Genomic DNA, 6,786 nt, shown 5'->3' with positions numbered 1-6,786 from the left:
AATCCCAGGGCTGATCTCCTTCAGAATGGACTGGTTGGATCCCCTTGCAGTCCAAGGGACTCTCAAGAGTCTTCTCCAACACCATAGTTCAAAAGCATCAATTCTTCAGCACTCAGCCTTCTTCACAGTCCAACTCTCACATCCATACATGACCACAGGAAAAACCATAGCCTTGACTAGACAGACCTTTGTTGGCAAAGTAATGTCTCTGCTTTTCTTAAATGGGTATTAATGCTCCTAATAACAGAGTCTCAAAATGCAATATTCTTAAAAAAAAAAAAAAAAAAGAACTAGGTTGGAGGACAAACACTACCTGTTTTTAGGACTTACTGTGATTTAAAAGGTGTGGTATTAGTAGAGCAATAAACAATAGATCAACAGAACGGAATAGAAAATTCAGAAATAGATCTACACATATGTTGCCAGTTGCTTTTTCACAAAGATGTAAGATAAGCAAGTGAGGAAAGGATGGTTTCTTCATCAGATGGTCCTGGAACAATTGGATATTGAAGGGAAAAGGAACCTGAGCCCTTACCTCACACCATACATAGAAATTAGCATCAAGTAGGTCAAAACCCTAAACATGAGAGCTAATAATAAAAACTTCTAGAAGCAAAAAGAAGATAAATTCTCGGGTTGAGTAAAGATTTGTTAGAACACAAAAGTACAAACCATGCAAGAAAAAATTGATAAATGGAATTTCATCAATAATATAAGTAAACAAGGAAATGCAAGTTAAAACCATAATGAAATACCATAACAAAACCCACTTGGAAGGATAAAAGATTGATCATACCAGGAACATGGATGAATTTTAAAAACAAGCTGAGTAAAAAACACAAAAGATGATAAGTTATACAATTCCATTTATAAAATTCTGGAAATGACCAAACTTCAGTGAGAGAAAGCAGATTGATGGTTGCCAATTTCCTGGGCTGTAAGTAGGGCACCATCTCTATTAGAACCTACCTCACAGGGTTGTTGCAAGGATTAAGTAAGAATTAAATGAGATAATCTCTCTAGGGAACTTAGTACAGACCTCACACATGGAAAGAATTCAGTGATGGTTGTGAAGTGAGAGTCGCTCAGTCGTGTCCGACTCTTTGCGACCCCATGGACTGTAACCTGCCAGGCTTCTCTGTTCATGGACTTCAGGCAAGAATACTGGAGTGGGTGGCCATTCCCTTCTCCAGCTATTCCCTTTTCCAGGGGATCTTCCCAACCCAGAGATTGAACCCAGGTCTCCCACATTGCAGGTGGATTCTTTACCATCTGAGCCACCAGGGAAGCCCTAGTGATTGTTAGTTACACATATTTTTCAAAGCACTGATATTTTTGTGGCAGAGCCTGCTAGGATTCACCCATATCATGTTGTCAACTTCTTCCTGGACACACTGCTAGACCCCATTTCTAGCCTCTTTGCATTTGGGTAGGACCACACAACTAGTTCTCACCCATATGTAGATGAAATGTGTATGATGAAATGTAGTGATATGAGTTACTTGTGAGCATGGCAGTTAGGAGAGGGTTGCCTTCCCCATGATCTCTCCGTTTGCTGGAGGATAGAGAGGATCCGGTGGAGGACTCAGACCCTAAAAGAGAATGAAATTACAGCCTGGAAGAAGCCTGGGTCCCTGAAGGACTGCATAAAATAGCTCCCTCCTTCCCCCACTATGAAATAAGCAACAAAGGAACTTTACCTGTATTAAGCCGTGGAGAGTTGTGAGTGTGTGTGTGTGTGTGTGTGCGTGCACGCATGTGTGCTCAGTCACTTAGTCACGTCTGACTCTTTGTGACCCCATGGACTGTAGCCCACCAGGCTCCTCCATCCATCTTGCTGAGAATATCCCAGCAAGAACACTGAAGTGGATTGCCATTTCCTCCTCCAGGGAATCTTCCTGACTCAGGGATCGAACCCAGGTCTCCTGCATTGCCAGGAGGGTTCTTTACCACTAAGCCACCTGAGAAGCCCCGTGGAGAGCTGAGTGAGTTCTTATTGCTGGTGTTATTGCTATAGCATTAGTCTGCTTGACTAATCAAATATATGTATACCCATCCTCATCCTTCCAACTCTGAACACCACTCCCCAAAAGCTCTCAGCTTTCTATTCTTCAGTTTCCATCCCTTGCTCTATGCTCAACCTCCATCTTTATTTTTTCTTATAGTCCCTAGTCCAAAGTCATTGAAAGACCAAATCCCACCAACAATTCAAGGTTCTACATAGTACACTTTATCTATGGGCAGTGAGGCACAATAGAATGAACATAACTTGGCATTTCTAAGACTTAGATCCAAATCTCTCTATAAATTGCCAGCACTGTGACCTTGGTTGTGTGCCTTTCTCTCTGAGACTCAGTGTCCCCATCTGTAAGTTGGGAATAGTGTCCCCATCTGTAAGTTGGGAATACCAGCGTCTTCTTCAAATGATTGTTGTGAAGGTTAAAGTAGGTAACAGATGGTAGAGCCTATACAGCCTGATCCACATGAGTCCTCCAAGTGAACCCAGAACTACTTGCCTCATCCCCAAAGGCTACCAAGGCTGGCCAGGCTCCCAGGAGCCAGCCTACAGAGCAGAGGTCTGTGAATAGGTGGGGAGAGGTACTCCTGGCCCCAGGTAGGATAGCATCTGCTCAACCCCTTTCCCGAACCCAAGGAAACAGGACTATAGACCTCTTACTGCTAATATTGCAGCTACCTCCTTTAAATCACACACTGACAAGTAACACCAGCAGCACCCATCATGTACTAATGCTGGTTACCATCTATGGGATTTATTGTGGTATATATTCCCCAGAAGAAAAATAAGATGCTAGAAGCACATTTCATTTTCACAGCAAGCCTAGGAGGTACTTATTCTACCGATGAAGAAAGCAGAGTTCAGATAGATTTTAAGTAACCTGCTGAAAGTCACATAGCCATTAGATAGCAAAGCTAGAAATTGACCTGTTCATACGTTCAATCTTCCTTTGATTTATTCAACAAATCATTTCTGCTCCCTGCTCTGTGCCAGGCCCTAGGCTGGGCCTGAAGACACAAAAATGCAAGGAGACCAAGTCCTCAAGGTGCTCACGGAAAGAGACCCCGACTCATTAACTACAGTCCCAAGCAGAATGGAGCCTGTGCAATACTCGTCCTGCTGTGGTCCCCTCCTCCCATTCTGCTACCTCCCAGAGCTGTAGAACCCCAGCAACAGCCCAGAGCCATTTCCTGAGGCCACTATTTTCCTTGGCTCCGTGGTGGGAGATAGTGTGCCCAGCAAGGTGGAAAACAAGACGGGGGAGGGGAAGCAGACCTTGCAGCAACCTGTCCCTGTCGCTGGTGGGAGCCTGGAACAGACGGGGCTGCTCTGGTGCGCACCCTCCAGCCCCTCCAGGCCATTGTTCCCGTGTTGTGACAGGGGGTTCAGCTGGGGCCTGCAGACCGGGGGCTTCCTCCCCAGCCCGCCAGCCTGCCGTGCTTGGACAGCTGGAGGAAACAGGCGCTGGGGAGCCAGCTCTCCACTCCAATAACAACAGGCTGCCTGCCCACTGGCGGCCTTGCTGGGGGCCCGGCCTGGAGCCAGAGAGGCCACCCCACTCCACCCCGCCACTGGCAAAACATGTTTTCTTGTTTTCCAAGGGGGGACAGGAGGCTCGTACCCATCCTGAGTCAACACGGGAGCTGATAAGCACAGACAGGCCTGGCTGCCAGGGTGCCAGCTGGGGTGGTGGAGACAGGAGTAGGGCCAGGGCCAGGCCTACCTGGGAGACCATTCTGGCCAAAAGGCCAGGTTCAGAGTCAGAAGAGGAACAGCAAGGCCCTGGCTGCTCCAGGGATAAAGCTCCCAACCTCAAATCTGCCTTTACTGAAAAGAGAAGACCTCAGGGGCTGCCAGGTTACAAGCACCATCACTGACTCTAGACACCCAGCACACTGACCTATGTGGGTGCAAGTGCCCATCCACCAGTGCCTGCTTCTCGGCCAGCCTCTACGCCAAGCCTATTACCAGCATCACCGTTTTCAGTCCTCAGAGAACATGAAAAGTGAGGACTGCTGCCCATCACCTTTCTTAGATGAGGAGACTGAGGTTCAGGGAGGCAAAGTGACACACCCAAGGCCACATGGAGACCGGTGCCCGTTTAGGATCTGAATCTACACTTGCCAGGCCAGAAACGTCATGTCCTTCTGATCACACTCTAGACAGTCCTACAGACCTTTGTATTCACAGGGGTCTTTAGCTCACGAGACACTTAACAAGTTGACTGTATTACTTTCTTTAGGGCTACAGTGGGAGCTGCTATCAACCTGCCATTTTTATCAGGAAGCTATCAGTGTCTTAGTTTCTATATTCCCCAAAGCAGATCCTGCGGTAAGGATTTGAATGCAAAGTCGTTTATTCTGGAGTTGATCCCAGGAAGCTCCTACAAGGGAGGGAAGAAGGAAACGAACTCAGAGTGACTCAAGAAGCTGGGACTGCTATGGGCAGTCGGGGCTCAGTCCTGGTGGAGACTCTGGGACACACACAGGACGAAATTGTGCCCAGAGACACGAGGAAGCTGCGGTATTTACCCACCACTTCCTCCCAGCTCTGGCTGAGAGCTAAGGTGCTGCTCCTGGTCCCTTAGCTCTCCAAGCCTTCAGACTGCCCCGTGAGGGTGCTGAGCATGGCCCTGCAGCCAGAGAAAGTCCTCAGGCAGAGAAACACAAGCTGACACAGTATGTGTGGGAACAGTCAGGGTCCAGAGGACATGAGTGGAGTGGGCACTGACAGCCACTGTGACAGTTAGTAAAACAGGGAGCATCACTCTCTTTTGTAGACATAACCCCTTGTCCCCTTAGGCTAAACCATCCCCATACACTATGCATATGAGAGTTGTGGTCCCATAGGCCCCTCCTCAGCTCTAAGAGTCTGATCTCTCATCAAGGGTGACAGCCCCTGCAGCCAACCCCAAAGGATTTGCACCCCATGAGGATATTTTGAGTCCCACCATCCTCAGCAATTCTGACCCTGCCCAGAGAGAGCCCAGGTCCTTCGATCCCTCCCACTGCCACCTCTGCCTTCCATCTCCACCCACGACTTCCCCTCCAAAAGGCTGGGATAGCATTTCTTCTCCTTTTGGGGGAGATGATCTTAATATTAAGGAGCCATATAAGCAGTTCCCCATTGCCCCTCACCATTTCTCCAATGATGCCCAGGCTCTTGTTCAAAGAAGATCCATGGTGGGCTGCTCACTCGATGCCAGAGTGCCCAATGCAGACACATAAATGAGGCTGCAGCCAGCATTCTGCTGCACAGATGAGGGAAAGCTCTGAAAGTCACCTTGTCACCTTGAGAAATGGGATATTGCCTGTCATATCATTAAACAAAGGATGTCCCGGTCATCAGCGAATGCAGCCCTCCAACAGGAACTGGTGAGCCCTGAGGAAACTCAGGAAGGAGAAGAATCCCTGACTTCTAATAGCCATCAGACTGCAGCCCCTCCTCATGGTAAACCCTGAGGAAACTCAGATGCGAAAATATAGGATACTGGTCCCAGATAGCTGAAGTACATATCAAAGAAATAATTTCCATGAGCCCAGATTCTTGCAGCTTCCCTTACACAGAAAAGCACTAGATTCCTTAAGATACTTGGTTTTAATTAACAATATCTTTTGATGATCAGACTATCTGCCCTTTGTTACAAAACTCCTGTATATCCTGACTTCCCCCTTTGCCTCCTCAGAATAGTTCTCTCAGAACTTTTTGAGGTGATGCTCCTGGGCTTGAAGTCGTAAAAATTTCTGACAAATAAAACGTAACTCCCAGGGACTTACCTTGTGGTCCAGTGGTTAGAAATCTGCCTTGCAATGTTGGGGACGTGGGTTCCAGCCCTGGTTGGGGAACTAGGATCCCAAGAGCTGAGGGGCAACAAAGCCCATATGTCACAATGAAGGCCCAGGGCAGCCTAAATAAATAAAATTTAAAACATAACTCCCAACTTTTAGGATGTGCATATATTTTTAAGTCAACAAACTTTAACCCAGGACACTCCCTCCTGATTCCAAGTCTTTGGAAAATACAGGGTGAGCATCCTGTCACTTGAGGTTTGTAACAGATGCTAGAAAGCAGTGCTCTGTCCGCTTTGGTCCCAACACTGGCCCCTACATAGGGGTACACCAAGGTAGAGGTGGGGGGGTTTCCCTGGCGGCTCATCTGGTAAAGAATCCACCTGCAATGTGGGAGACCTGGGTTCGATCCCTGGGTTGGGAAGATCCCCTGGAGAAGGGAATGGCTACCCACTCCAGTATTCTGGCCTGGAGGATTCCATGGACTGTATAGTCCATTGGGTCGCAGAGTCCGACACAACTGAGCGACTTTCACTTTTCACAAGTAGTCCACCCCACATGTGGGCAATAAAGGGGGGCATTGTCTGTAGCAAATTTTAAAATAATAAAACTGGCTAGAACTCAGCCTCCTTTTCGTTTTTGCCACACAGTGGCAATTCTAGAGAATGTTATTGACGAGCTAGCACCCCGCCACCAAGGTGGGCGGCTCCCACCACCACCCCCAAGGCACCGGCGCTCAGCGCTCAGTGCCCCTCCCCTCCCACTCTGTGACTGACATTCATGACGAGCCAGGCAGGCCTTTCCTTCCCACTGAAGGGAAGTGCTGCCTCCAAACTCTTCCTCCACACACTACCCTGTGCAATCCTGCTCTCAGCTGGCATCAATCTGATCCCTGGCACTAAGCTCCCTGGCCCAGACCTTCTCCAAGAAGTGTTCCTCAGACTGTTCTCTGACTAGGGATCTAGCCTGAACAACAATCAC

General features: G+C 48.1%; 1 long non-coding RNA gene across 1 annotated transcript; it reads right to left on the bottom strand.

Annotated features, from left to right (window-relative positions):
• Positions 1-2,950: 2,950 nt before the first annotated feature.
• LOC113890164 lies at positions 2,951-6,202 on the bottom strand. The gene is made up of 2 exons (XR_003510436.1): positions 5,155-6,202; positions 2,951-4,400 (listed from the first exon to the last, which is right to left on the bottom strand). It is a non-coding gene; the product is annotated as an uncharacterized LOC113890164 (long non-coding RNA).
• Between the last annotated feature and the right edge of the window lie 584 nt (positions 6,203-6,786).

Source organism: Bos indicus x Bos taurus, chromosome 3, assembly GCF_003369695.1.
Source record: "Bos indicus x Bos taurus breed Angus x Brahman F1 hybrid chromosome 3, Bos_hybrid_MaternalHap_v2.0, whole genome shotgun sequence".
NCBI classification, from domain to species: domain Eukaryota; kingdom Metazoa; phylum Chordata; class Mammalia; order Artiodactyla; family Bovidae; genus Bos; species Bos indicus x Bos taurus.
This window is presented reverse-complemented; position numbering and strand designations above follow the sequence as displayed.